The sequence below is a fragment of the Ranitomeya imitator genome, chromosome 1 (assembly GCF_032444005.1).
Source record: "Ranitomeya imitator isolate aRanImi1 chromosome 1, aRanImi1.pri, whole genome shotgun sequence".
NCBI lineage: Eukaryota > Metazoa > Chordata > Amphibia > Anura > Dendrobatidae > Ranitomeya > Ranitomeya imitator.
The window spans coordinates 591,045,573-591,060,510 of record NC_091282.1 but is presented as its reverse complement, the minus strand read 5'-3'; the positions used below and the strand labels follow the sequence as shown (position 1 = coordinate 591,060,510).

Genomic DNA, 14,938 nt, shown 5'->3' with positions numbered 1-14,938 from the left:
CCGCTTCATACAATGGGACACCTGGATCAAAAAAGAGAAAAAATACATCAATCCAAAAGGATCCTCATGTATATATTAAAAACATACAGGAGAAAGAACTAACATTGTATGTTGCAGAAGCTGATTCAATTTAAAATCTACATTCAGACCATACGGTTTAAGAGTATTCAGTCTCGTTATCCATTCCAATTCCCTCCTTTTTAATAATCTAATACGGTCACCTCCTCTCCTCTGAACAGGTATAGTATCAATTATGCGAAAACGCATTTGCTTCTCAGTATGCATTTTCTCTGAAAAATGTTTGGAAACTGGTAGATCCAAGCGTTTTTTTCTTATAGTATGCCGGTGTTGGTTGATTCTTGTCTTAAAATCACAACTGGTTTCACCCACATACCATAAGTGACAAGGGCATTCTAGTAAGTATACCACAAATTCTGAGTCACACGTCAGAAAATGCCGTATCTTAAACTCTTCATTGGTTACAGGATGGGTAAAACAAGAACCCTTTAGCATCAGGCAACAGTTAACACAAGAAAGACAGGGAAAACATCCCTTCCTGGTCTGTCCCGTAGAGGTCAGTTGATTAGATTTTTTAAACGATCCAATATCCGACCTGACCAGAGTTGATGCTATGGTTCGATTCCGTTTATAGGAAAACAATGGTGGCCTGGAAAATTCAGATACTTGTGGTAAACATTTGTGTAACATCCCCCAGTGCTTAGTTATAATGTTGGCAATTCTACCACTCTCCTCACAGTAGGATGTTACAAAAGGGATACGGTTCAAATCCTTAGCTTTCAATTTTTTATGAAACAAATCTTCCCGTTTCAATTCATCTACTTTATTTTTTTGGGTTTGCAACAAATTTTGAGGATAGCCTCTATCCGAAAATCTTTTCATAAGCCTTTGTAAAGAATTTTTCAGTGAATTCTCATCACTCTAAATTCTCTAAATACGCATAAGCTGACTATATGGTATCGATTCTTTCATTTTTTTCGGCTGCTGGATATCAAAGGACAACAGATAACTGTATATCAAACCGACAGATCAAAATTGAGTAGTCAATTTATTTGCCTCAAACTTTACGTTAACATGTAAAAACTGTATATCTGTTTTTGAGTGAACAAGGGTTAACTGAATTGTGTCATCAATTGTGTTAAGATACTTATGGAAATCATGGAGCAAATCTTCAGTTCCAGTCGAAATGAGGAAGACGTCGTCTATGTATCTCCACCACGCGGCTACAAGGCCGAAGTGGTGGGACACATAGACGAAGTCCTCCTCAAGGACACTCATAACAACATTTGCATTCGCGGGCGCCATGTTGGCACCCATGGCGGTTTTGCGTAATTGCAAATAAAAAGAATCCCCAAACAAAAAATAATTTTTAGTTGGCACCAACCTCAAAAGTTGTACTATGAACTCCCTTGCATCTGGAGAATACTGTGTAGATAACAATTTCTTATTAATTGCTTCAAGTCCTCGTTTGTGGTCAATTGAAGTATAAAGAGATGTGACGTCAAGACGCCAAAATCACTTCTCCCACTATGCTAATTTCATTATTTTTTTCAAGAAAATCAGTTGTATCACGTAAGAAGGACTCCGCACTACCAGCAATGGGGTTAAGTATCTTATCAAGGAAAACCCCTATGTTAGAAAAAAATTGAATCACTACCTGAAACAATTGGCCTACCCGGAGGATGCACGAGAGACTTATGTATTTTTGGCAGGATATATATCACAGGGGCCATAGGAAATTTAATTATAAGAAAATCATACAGATCCTGATCAATAATCTGTTTATCTTTAGCATCCTCTAAAATCAACTTAATCTCTCTAGCAAATTTAGGATCATGTTCATACAAATCATCCCACCACCTGCTCTTTCTGTTTTTTCTCCTTCTACTAGTTGCAGGTGACATCTCCCCAAACCCTGGACCTCCCTCCACCAGCATACATTACTCTCCTCCAGCTACACATAGAAACCCAGCTAATCTTATTAACGTTCAGTGCATGCCTTCTCCTATTGCTTTCCACTGTGCTCTCTGGAATGCACGGTCTGTGTGTAACAAACCAACTTACATTCACAATCTTTTCCTCTCTAATTCCCTTAACCTTCTGGCTATTACAGAAACCTGGATCCAGCACTCAGACCCCACCGCCGCTGCCGCACTCTCGTTTGGTGGGCTGAAATTTTTACATACCACCAGACCTGAGAACAGACAGGGTGGAGGTGTTGGTGTACTCCTTTCATCACAATGTGCTTTCCAGGTCATCCCCCCGGTTCCCTCACTTACATTTCCTTCCTTTGAAGTCCATGCCGTCAGACTCTTCCCCTTGCGGGTGGCGGTTGTTTATCGCCCTCCAGGCTCCTCCCGCCTGTTTCTAGACCACTTTGCCACCTGGCTTACTCACTTTCTATCCTGTGACATCCCCACCCTCATAATGGGAGACTTTAACATCCCCATCAATGATCCCCTCTCCCAATCTGCCTCTCATCTTCTCTCTCTAACTTCTTCATTCAACCTCTCACAGTTTACTAATTCTCCTACGCATGAGGACGGGAATACTCTGGACCTGGTTTTCTCCCGTCCCGGATCGCTGCACGACTTTACTAACTCCACTCTCCCGCCCTCGGACCACAACCTTCTTTCCTTCTCTGTGAAGAATTGTCTCCTCCCCCGGGACACCCCCACTTACCGCACTTATCAGAATACACGTACCATTAATACACAGCAGCTTATGGACAACCTCCACACATCTTTAGCCCCCATCTCCTCACTCTCCTGTCCAGACTTAGCATTGTCACACTTCAATATTACACTGAAGAATGCCCTGGATGAAGCAGCACTTTCTACACTCAGAAAGACCCGACACAGACAACGGCAGCCCTGGCACACTATGCAAACACGCTTTCTTCAGCGTTGCTCAAGGTGTGCAGAGCGGCAGTGGAGAAAATCTCTTAGCAGAAGACTTCATCCACTATAAGTTCATGCTCAAAACCTATAACTCTGCCCTTTCTCTGGCCAAACAATCCTACTTCACCACCCTCATCACCTCACTATCCAACAACCCAAAATGACTTTTTGAAACCTTAAACTCCCTCCTGAAACCTAAAGTACAGGCCCCCATCTCCAATCTTAGTGGTGAGGATCTGGCCACTTTTTTCCTAGAAAAAAATCAACCGCATCCATCAGGATATCTCAGCCCAATCTCCTCAGTGCCTGGATCCCCTTCCCTGCCGCACCTCAAGCTCATTAGACATCTTTGAGCCTGTTTCAGAAGAAGAAGTTTCCAAGCTCCTCACTTCTGCTCGGCCTACAACCTGCAATAGTGACCCCATTCCTTCACCTCTCCTGCAGTCTCTCTCACCAGTGGTCTCCACTCACCTGACTAAAATATTTAACCTCTCTCTTTTCTCAGGCATCTTTCCCTCCTCATTTAAATATGCCATCATTACCCCTTTACTTAAAAGCCATCCCTGGACCAGAACTGCACGGCTAACTACAGACCTGTCTCTAACCTTTCCTTCATCTCTAAACTCCTTTAACGCTTGGTCCACTCCCGTCTAATCCGCTATCTCTCGGATAACTCTCTTCTTGACCCCTTACAATCTGGTTTCCGCTCTTTACACTCCACTGAAACTGCCCTCACTAAAGTCTCTAATGATCTAATAACAGCTAAATCCAAAGGTCATTGCTCTCTGCTGATTCTCCTGGATCTATCTGCCACATTTGATACTGAGGATCACCAGCTCCTTCTCACTATGCTCTGCTCCATAGGACTCAAGGACACAGCCTGGTTCTCCTCCTACCTCTCTGACCGCTCCTACACTGTATCTTTTGCCGGCTCCTCATCCTCTCCTCGTCCCCTTACTATCGGGGTTCCGCAGGGCTCAGTCCTCGGCCCCCTCCTCTTCTCTCTATACACTGCCTCTATTGGACAAACAATCAGCAGATTTGGGTTCCAGTACCATCTCTATGCTGACGACACCCAATTATACACTTCTTCCCCCGACATCACCCCTACCCTAATTCAAAATACCAATGATTGTCTGTCTGCTGTCTCTAACATCATGTCCTCTCTCTATCTGAAACTAAATCTCTCCAAAACCGAACTACTTGTGTTTCTCCCTTCTACTAACCTCACTCTACCCAACATCGAAATTGCCCTGGAGGGTTCAACCATAACTCCCAAACAGCATGCCCGCTGTGTTGGGGTCATATTTGACACCGAACTTTCCTTTACTCCCTATATCTGATCCCTCACTCGCTCCTGTCACCTGCATCTTAAAAACATCTCCAGAATCCGACCTTTTCTCACCTTCAAAACTACTAGGACTCTTAATGTTGCTCTTATTCATTCTTGTCTGGACTACTGCATCTCTCTTCTGATCGGTCTCCCTCTTTCTAAACTTTCTCCTCCAATCCATCTTGAATGCGGCAGCCAGGGTCATATTTCTGTCCAGCCGCTTCACCGATGCCTCCATCTTGTCCCATTCATTACACTGGCTACCCATTCGCTTCAGGGTCCAGTATAAACTCATCTCTCACCCACAAAGCTCTCCACAGTTCTGCATCGCCTTATATCTCCTCTCTCATCTCCGTCTATTGCCCTACACGTGCCCTCCGTTCTACAAATGACCTGAGACTAACATCCCCCGTAATCCGAGCCTCGCACCTCCGTCTCCAAGATTTCTCTCGTGCTGCGCCAGTTCTCTGGAATGCACTTCCCCAGACGATCAGACTGATACCTAGCCCTGACCTATTCAAGCGCGCTTTAAAAACCCATCTCTTCAAACAAGCCTACCACATCAACTACTCAGTAAACTAACTTTGCCTTGTTCCCTCTGTCCAAATATTATCTACATGTGAATCTGCACCCTACTATTCATCTGTCTCCACACCCTCCATGCACACGATAACTGCACTTGATACTTGACTATTGCACTTAAACACACGGGCTGATGACCGGATCATGCAGCATTATATGAAAATCCCTATTTATTATAATTGCCAGACCTGAAATAACAAGCACTTTTCACCTATTGTGTCCCCCCATTTCCTTGTAGATTGTAAGCTTGCGAGCAGGGACCTCACCCTAAGGGTATGTGCACACGTCAGGATTTCTTGCAGAAATTTTCCTGACAAAAACTGGACATTTCTGCCAGAAATCCGCATGCGTTTTTACCGCGATTTTGACACGTTTTTGATGCGTTTTTTTGTGCGTTTTCCCCCAAATATATAGAATTGCGGGAAAAACGCGGAAAATCCGCAAAAATAATGAACATGCTCATTTTTTTTACCGCAATGCATTTTTTTCGCGGAAAAAAACGCATCCATGTGCACAAAACATGCAGAATGCATTCTAAATGATAGAATGCATAATGTATGCGTTTTTAATGAGTTTTTATAGCGGTTTAGCGAAAAAACCTGAACGTGTGCACATGGCCTTAATGTCACTGTTTAAATTGTCTTAACTTGTACTGAATTTATTGTCTGTACATGTCCCCGCTTAATTGTAAAGTGCTGCGGAATATGTTGGCGCTATATAAATAAAAATGATTATTATTATTGCCTTCACTCTGCGGTCCTGTTCACCCCAAACCATCTCGATTGGGTTCAGGTCTGGTGACTGTGGAGATCGGGTCATCTGGCGTAGCACCCCATCACTCTCCTTCTTGGTCAAATAGCCCTTACACAGCCTGGAGGTGTGTTTGGGGTCATTGTCCTGTTGAAAAATAAATGATGGGCCAACTAAACGCAAACCGGATGGAATAGCAGGCCGCTGCAAGATGCTGTGGTAGCCATGCTGGTTCAGTATGCCTTCAATTTTGAATAAATCCCCAACAGTGTTACCAGCAAAGCACCTCCTCCATGCTTCACTGTGGGAACCAGGCATGTAGAGTCCATCCGTCCACCTTTTCTGCGTCGCACAAAGACACTGTGATTGGAAACAAAGATCTAAAATTTGGACTCGTCAGATCAAAGCACAGATTTCCACTGGTCTAATGTCCATTCCTTGTGTTCTTTAGCCCAAACAAGTCTTTTCTACTTGTTGCCTGTCCTTAGCAGTGGTTTCCTGGCAGCTATTTTACCATGAATGCTTGCTGCACAAAGTCTCCTCCTAACAGTTGTTGTAGAGATGTGTCTGGTGCTAGAACTTTGTGTGGCATTGACCTGGTCTCTAATCTGAGCTGATGTTAACCTGCGATTTCTGAGGCTGGTGACTCGGATAAACTTATCCTCAGAAGCAGAGGTGACTCTTGGTCTTCCTTTCCTGGGGCGGTCCTCATGTGAGCCAGTTTCTTTATAGCGCTTGATGGTTTTTGCAACTGCACTTGGGAACACTTTCAAAGTTTTCCAAATTTTTGGGGCAGACTGACCTTCATTTCTTAAAGTAATGATGGCCACTCGTTTTTCTTTACTTAGCTGCTTTTTTCTTGCCATAATAAAAATTCTAACAGTCTATTCAGTAGGACTATCAGCTGTGTATCCACCAGACTTCTGCTCAACACAACTGATGGTCCCAACCCCATTTATAAGGCAAGAAATCCCACTTACTAAACCCGACAGGGCACACCTGTGAAATTAAAACCATTTCCGGTGACTACCTCTTGAAGCTCATCAAGAGAATGCCAAGAGTGTGCAAAGCAGTCATCAAAGGAAAAGGTGGCTACTTTGAAGAACCTAGAATATAAGACATATTTTCAGTTGTTTCACACTTTTTTGTTAAGTATATAATTCCACATGTGTTAATTCATAGTTTTGATGTCTTCAATGTGACTATACAATTTTCATAGTCATGAAAATACAGAAAAATGAGGTGTCCAAACTTTTGGTCTGTACTGTATACTTTATATTTTCCAATGAGAAGAGGGTCATGTGACAAATCACTTATTGAGACTTTCACAATGGTGTTCTTGGTTTTAACGAAACTTGATTCTTTCAAGTTTGCTAGAAATGCAGAGAAGGTAATAGTATACAAGGGTGGGCCAGATGGGTGAAAGAGTCGTGTTTTTCTGGCACAGCGCCACTATTTTTTTTACCATACCTCTTCCTGGTGAGGCGACCCCTTACCTCGTGATCGGGACCGCTCCCCACACCATATACGGCGACCACAGATTGCTCCGCACCCACCCTATAAGACGATATCCGACTTTTGAGGAAGATTTTCAGGGGCTAGAATGCAGTCTTATACGCCAGAAAATACAGTAATTAGACCTGGGGATGCAATCTGGTGTAAAATACAGCTAACTAATTCCCCAATTTTACCAGATACGACATCTTATGGCCATATGGTCTCCTAATTAAGAAACTTGATTTATGATATGGCATATTTTTATTTCAAAGCATACACTTAGTAACATGTAATCCCCTTAAAAATATATTTTATTATATAAACATTAAAAATACCTAATCCCAGTGAAATATCGAAATAGATCTGTACCGTACCAATAGCCTAGCCTTGAGCCTGGGGCTATTGGCTGGAAGCTAAGTTCTTTTGGGTTAACATCCTTCTGTGCTTTCTTTTGTATCACCCATGAATGTTCACAAGGCTGCCATTGTTTGTAGTTACGGATGTGAGCTATGATGGGTTATTTATCATGATTTGAACCAGGCTATTTATTGTTTAATCATTTTATTTTGTTACTTCCCCTCTGTTCATGATATTTGGAGTCCTTTTGATATAGTCAATATCACCTAGGATTCTGTATGGCTATACGCCATTGCATTATTCGCTATGGTTTATCTTGTGATATTAGCAATACATGTTTGGGGAATGTTATTTCCGTACTGAACCCTTTTTGTAGATAATTAAGCACTTTCCTTTCATCGCTAGTTGGGGACAGCCCGCGGAGTGGGGGCGCCAAAAAAATCGCTTCTATCAGGGTGCCAACCTCCACTGTTAGGAAGGGATAGCAGCAAAGTGCAGGGATACTGCTAGGCTATTGGTACGGTACAAATCTGTTTTGGTATTTCACTGGGATTAGGTATTTTTAATGTTTATATAATAAAATATATTTTTAAGGGAATTACATGTTACACAGTTTATTATTTTCCCTGTTTTTGTAGTATATACTTTTTTGGTCGTTCTTAAAGCATACACTTACCAACATTTCGGTTATAACTGCTTTAGCTGTTCTTCCCAGTTTATGTGATATGCTGTGAGGCACCTTTTTATAATGTGTTTTGGAAAAAAAAATGTACCGTAATCTATATTTAAATAAAAGTATTTTTTATCTCATCATTGTGTAAATGATTCTTGATCTTTATACTACGTAACTGCCGCATGATCAGTATAGTTTTATTATAAACAAGCTACATAAACCAGTGCAAAGTAAAAATTAACCTGGCCCATCTGGTAAAACAATAACCCCTTCCCGCCGTGGCCCTTTCTCTTTTTTGCATTTTTTTTTTTCGCTCCCCTCCTTCCCAGAGCCATAACTTTTTTTTATTTTTTCCGTCAATATGGCCATGTGAGGGCTTATTTTTTGCGGTATGAGTTGTACTTTTGAACGACACCATTGGTTGTACCATGTCTTGTACTAGAAAACGGGACAAAAATTCCAAGTGTGGTGAAATTTCAAAAAAAGTGCAATCCCACACTTGTTTTTTGTGGGTTTTTTTTTTTCTATCTTCACTAAATGCTAAAACTGACCTTATATTATGATTCTCCAGGTCATTACAAGTTCATAGACACCAAACATGTCTAGGTTATTTTTTACCTAAGTTGTGAAAAAAAATTCTAAACTTTGCTAAAAAAAAAAAAAAAAAAAGCACCATTTTCCGATACCTGTAGCATCTCCATTTTTTTGTGATCTGGGGTCAGGTGAGGGCTTATTTTTTGCGTGCCGAGCTGGCGTTTTTAATGATACCACTTTTGTGAAAATTCGTTCTTTTGATCGCCCGTTATTGCATTTTAATGTGTTTCGATTTTGTTTCTCGCTACGCTGTTTAGCGATCAGGTTAATGCTTTTTTTTATTGATAGAACGGGCGACTCTGAACGCGGCGATAACAAATATATGTAGGTTTGATTTTTTTTTTTTTAATTGTTTTATTTAGGATGGGGCGAAAGGGGGGTGTTTAAACTTTTATATTTTTTTTTCTCCAGTCACCTTCCACGACAGCAGAATCTGAGGATGTCTCCCCGCCCTAATAGGGGACAGGAAACAGAGAGGTTAAATACCCTCCCCTTCCTGCAGCCACCAGTGTTTTTCCTGTCCCCTATGGGGCATTAAGAGGTTCTCAGATAGTGCTGCCGTGGCCGGTGATCGGAGCACTGTTACTCTAACCTCTTTCTGACCTCAGACGGGATAGTACTTCCGAGGTCAGGTACCGCGCTTTGATGCAGGGCTCCTCATCAAAGAGGAGGTCCAGTCCTCCATGGCGGCCCTGTCTTAGGCCCCAACACCACAGCCTCCTCCTCCTAAGAATAGGAAGATGGCTCCTACTGTTTCTGACTCTGACTCGGGCGAGATCCATACCTCGGGTTCAGAGGACATTTGGGAGAATGAGGGTTCTACTTCCAACCCCAAAACTGACAATAAAAAATATCCTTGGAAGTTTGCTCTGGCATACGCCTTCCCACCAATTCCCATGTTGCCAAGAACGTTACAGAAGATCCGGGCGGATCAATTCACAACAATTCTTGTAGCACCGATGAGGCCAGGAAGAAGCTGGTACGGCGTACTAACAGACATGTCTCTGGAAGGCCCAATACTTCTACTTCAGATACAAGACCTTCTTCAGCAGGGACCACTGCTTCACCCCAGACCTACACAGGCTGAAGCTGGCAGCCTGGTTACTGAGGCCGAGATTCTGAGAGCTAGATGTCTATCAGATGACATAATTCAAACCCTACAAAAAAGTAGGAAACCAATAACTAACGCCATCTATGGTAAGGTTTGGAAAAAAAATCATCCTGGTGTGCCCCAAACAAACCTGATACATTACATCCCACCATCGCTCAAATATTAGAATTTCTCCAAAAGGGACTGGAGTTAGGGCTCTTACCTAGCATCTTAAAAGTTCAGGTGTCGACACTAGGTTCCTTTTTGATCAGGATTTAGCAGGCCACCGTTGGGTTAAACGTTTCATGACATCTGCGACTAGGATTCCTCCTAGGCTCCAGGTCCAGACCCCTCCTTGGGATTTGAACCTTGTACTAAATAGTCTGACCAGGGACCCCTTTGAGCCCTTATCAGCCATCAGCTTAAAAATCCTGACCCTCAAGACTGTCTTCCTAGTAGCAATTACTACCGCTAAGCATATAGGAGAGTTACAGGCTTTATCAGTTCAGGAGCCATACCTAACCATAACCATGGAAAGCATAATCCTTAAGCTAGACCCTGCCTTTTTGCCTAAGGTAGTCTCAGACTTCCACAGAAGTCAAGATATTGTCCTACCCTCATTCTGTCCAAATCTCTCTAATCCGAAGGAAGAAGCCTTTCACACCCTGGATGTCCGCAGGGTGGTCCTCTTCTACCTCCAACAAACGGAGAGTTGGAGGATAGACCAAAACTTTTTCGTCCAGTGGTCAGGACGGAGTAAAGGCAAGAAAGCGGCTAAAAGTACGATCGCTAACTAGATCAAACAGGCCATCTGTCTTGCATATTCAACCCGGGAAATTGCTCCCCTGGCATCGCTGAAAGCTCACTCCACCCGTTCAGTCTCGACGTCCTGGGCAGAGAAAGGGAACGCATCGTCTGAGCAGATATGCAGAGCTGCCACCTTGTCGTCAATCCATACATTCACCAGGCATTACAGGCTAAATTTCAATAGGGACCTGTTATGTTTGCTAATGACAGGTGTTATGAAGGCAATCCAGAAACACAGTGTGCTTAGCGATCAGAGCGCACACAGTGATCTGACAAATACCCAAAAATACAAGAACGAGCTCTGAGACGTGGAAACTCTGTAGACTGCACACCTGATCCTATCCTAAACACAACTAAAAGCGGCTGTGGATTGCGCCTAACAACTACCTAGGCAACTCGGCACAGCCTAAGAAACTAGCTAGCCTGAAGATAGAAAAATAGGCCTGACTTGCCCCAGAGAAATTCCCCAAAGGAAAAGGCAGCCCCCCACATATAATGACTGTGAGTAAGATGAAAGACAAAACGTAGGGATGAAATAGATTCAGCAAAGTGGGGCCCGATATTCTAGGACAGAGCGAGGACAGTAAAGCGAACTTTGCAGTCTACAAAAAACCCTAAAGCAAAACCACGCAAAGGGGGCAAAAAAAACCCACCGTGCCGAACTAACGGCACGGCGGTACACCCTTTGCGTCTCAGAGCTTCCAGCAAAACAAAAGACAAGCTGGACAGAAAAAAAGCAACAAAAAAGCAAAAGGCACTTAGCTATACAGAGCAGCAGGTCACAGGAACAATCAGGAGAAGCTCAGATCCAACACTGAAACATTGACAAGGAGCAAGGATAGCAGCATCAGGCGGAGTTAAGTAATGAAGCAGTTAACGAGCTCACCAGAACACCTGAGGGAGGAAGCTCAGAAGCTGCAGTACCACTTGTGACCACAGGAGTGAATTCAGCCACAGAATTCACAACAGGGACCTATTGTTTGGCAGATTTGTTCTGCAGGCAGTTATCCCTCCCTAAAGAAATTAGCTGTTGGTATCACTCCGATACTGCTGTCGTGGAAGGTGGCTGGAGAAAGTAGAATTAGACTTACTGGTAATTCGGCTTCTAGGAACCTTCCACGACAGCACTAATTTCCCTCCCTATCTGATATTCTTATTGGATGATTCCTGCACTTAAGTGGTAATTATGCATGCTACTGTGTCCAGAAAAAACACTGGTGGTTGCAGGAAGGGGAGGGTATTTAACCTCTGTTTCCTGTCCCCTATTAGGGCGGGGAGACATCCTCTGATACTGCTGTTGTGGAAGGTTCCTAGAAACCGAATTACCGGTAAGTCTAATTCTACTTTTATATTTTTCATATTTTTAAAAACATTTATTTTTAACTTGTGCCATGCTTCAATAGCCTCCATGGGAGGCTAGAAGTTGGCATAGCCTGATTGGCTCTGCTACATAGCAGCGATTATCAGATCGCTGCTATGTAGCTGAAAATCAGGCTTGCTATGAGCGCTGACCACAGGGTGGCGCTCACTGCAGGCCGGCATCAGTAACCATAGAGGTCTCAAGGACCTCTATGGTTACTGTCCTGACACATTGCCGACCCCTGATCATGTGACGGGGGTCGGCGATGCGCTTACTTGCGGCCGGAAGCGGTAGTTAAATGCCGCTGTCAGCGTTTGACAACGGCATTTAACAGGTTAATACAGGAAACCACGATTCACCCGCCACTATTGCGCGCACATATCAGCTGTACAAAACAGCTGACATGTCGCGACTTTGATGTGGGCTCACCGTCGGAGCCCACATCAAAGGGGGAGACATGACATGCGTAGTACTAGTACGGCACATGTCGTGAAGGGGTTAAAACAAAACAAAATGGTATACAGCCTGTTCAGCTTCGGGTATCCTCCCGCTCAGAATTACGAAAACACACAGTTGTTCAACTTCCCTTATCAAGACACACAGAGCTGGAGTTGGTCTCTAGGCCTACTGAACACCTAATGACTCAAAGGCTGGCTATATCCCAAACCACACCATGGGGTGGCAATATGGTGAACAATCTCCTACCTACTCTATGGATGTTCAGAAAAACCCAGTCCTTGAAATGGCCAATTAACCCCGCTCAACACAGTGTGCTGGAGCAAATTTCTAGGTTTCATATCACTGAAGCAAATAGACTCAGTGAAACACATCTTCATTCTAGTATCTTTCCAGTGATTTTGTCACATGCTGTGCTGGGTCAAGGAAGTGGACGTGGTTGCTGCTGGTGCTTGCCAATGTGGAGGAAGCATCCACGTTTGGGTCATGGACAGTAGATTGGCAGCACGTAGTACAGGGGAAGAGACCACAGTGACACCCGCAGACAGATTGTAGGCCCAGGCATTCGGCCCATCTAGTCGGGTGCTTGGATGACATGTGCCTGAGCATGCTGGTGGTGGTCAGGCTGTTGGCGGTCTGGCCCCTACTGAGCTTGGTACGGCACAGGTTGCAAATTACCGTATTTTTTGGACTATAAGACACACTTTTTTCCTCCAAAAACATGGAGGCAAATGGGGGTGGGGGGGTGCATCTTATAGTCCAGATGTACCAGCTCTGAAAGTAGTGGGGAGGTGGGGCTGCGGTATCGGCAGAGCAGTGGGTCATAGAGGCAGCTGCTGCAGCTAACTTCTATGCCCGCTGCTAAAGAGTAATATATATTTGCTGCAATCCATCAGCTGCTCTTCAGCTTGCAAGCAGCGCATGATGTCCCTGCCATGCTTACAAGCATAAGGTAACTGCTGGCGTCGGTACAAGGTGCTTTCAAGGTAAGTGTAATGTGTGTTTCTTTCCCTTTTTTTTATGTTCTGATGGAGCCATGCATACTCGGACTGGGATGGGGAACAATCATAACAGGTTACTAATGGGGCCCTGCATACCAGGATAGGGATGGGGCCATGCACACTAAGACCAAATTGGAGCCCTGAATACTAGGATAGGGATAAAGGGTAATCATTCCTGCCAGAATAGGGATGAGAGGGCCATGCCTACTAGGCTACATATAAGGGGGACATTCATACCAGGCTAGGGATGAAGAGTCGTGCATACCAGGATGAGGGGGCCATGCACACCAGGATAGGGACGGGGGGGCATGCATACCAGGATGGGGATGAGAAAGCCATGTGTATCAGGATGGAGATAAGGGGATTACCGTATATACTCGAGTATAAGCCGAGATTTTCAGCCCAAATTTTTGGGCTGAAAGTGCTTCTCTCGGCTTATACTCGAATCACGGTCAGCGGGTGAGGGGTAGAGAGGACTGTCGTATACTCACCTGCTTCCGGGGCTCCTAGCGTTGTCCCTGCCTGTCCCATGGTCTTCGGGTGCCACAGCTCTTCCCCTTTTCAGCAGTCACGTGGGACCGCTCATTAAAGTTATGAATATGGACTCCACTTCCATAGGTGTGGAGCCACATATTCATTCCTCTAATGAGCGGTAACGGTGACTGCTGCTGACAGAGGAAGAGGCTGTGGCACCCGGAGACCATCTGTCTGGGAGAAGGAGCCTGGGACGCCGGAGCAGGTGAGTAGCTCATATTTACCTGTCCACGTTCCACCCGCCGGGCGCCGCTCCGTCTTCTCGTCATCTTGCTCTGACTGTTCAGGTCAGAGGGCGCGATGACGTACTAGTGTGTGCGCCGCCCTCTGCCTGAACAGTCTGTGCGGAGAGACGCCGAGACGGGACGCTGAGGAGCTGCAGGCAGCAAGAGAGGTGAGTATGTCATTTTTTTTTTTTTTTAATTGCAGCAGCAGCATTATATATGGGGCACAGCTTTATATGGCACATCTATGGGGCAATAATGAACGGTGCAGAGCATTGTATATGGGGCACATCTTTATATGGCACATCTATGGAGCAATAATGAACGGTGCAGAGCATTGTATATGGGGCACATCTTTATATGGATCAATAATGAACGGTGCAGAGCATTGTATATGGGGCACAGCTTTATATGGCACATCTATGGGGCAATAATGAACGGTACAGAGCATTGTATATGGGGCACAGCTTTATATTACCATCTTCCAATCTTCAGTGAGCATCAACAATATCTACGGGTGGCAGTTATGATCAAAGGTCAAATACGGCATTATCAATACACAGCAATGCCCTTTGGATATAGCCCCTAGAGTTTTCACAAAACTGTCAGAGGTAATGTCATATTTGAGGTTAAGACACCCTCATAATACCATATTTAGATGACCTTTTGATAGTAGGGAACTCCCTTTCTCAATGTCCTCAGTGTTTATCTGATTCAATTTCGTCCCTACAGGAATTAGGGTGGTTAGTAAATTGGGAAAAA

At 44.1% G+C, this 14,938-nt stretch overlaps 1 protein-coding gene and 1 long non-coding RNA gene across 3 annotated transcripts in view; both read left to right on the top strand.

Annotated features, from left to right (window-relative positions):
* Positions 1-14,938, top strand: part of PIAS4 (protein inhibitor of activated STAT 4) — a 232,317-nt gene that overhangs the window by 40,399 nt on the left and 176,980 nt on the right. The gene's annotated exons all lie outside the window — the stretch shown is intronic.
* LOC138680612 (uncharacterized) lies at positions 221-532 on the top strand. The gene is made up of 3 exons (XR_011321688.1): positions 221-239; positions 339-416; positions 486-532. It is a non-coding gene; the product is annotated as an uncharacterized lncRNA (long non-coding RNA).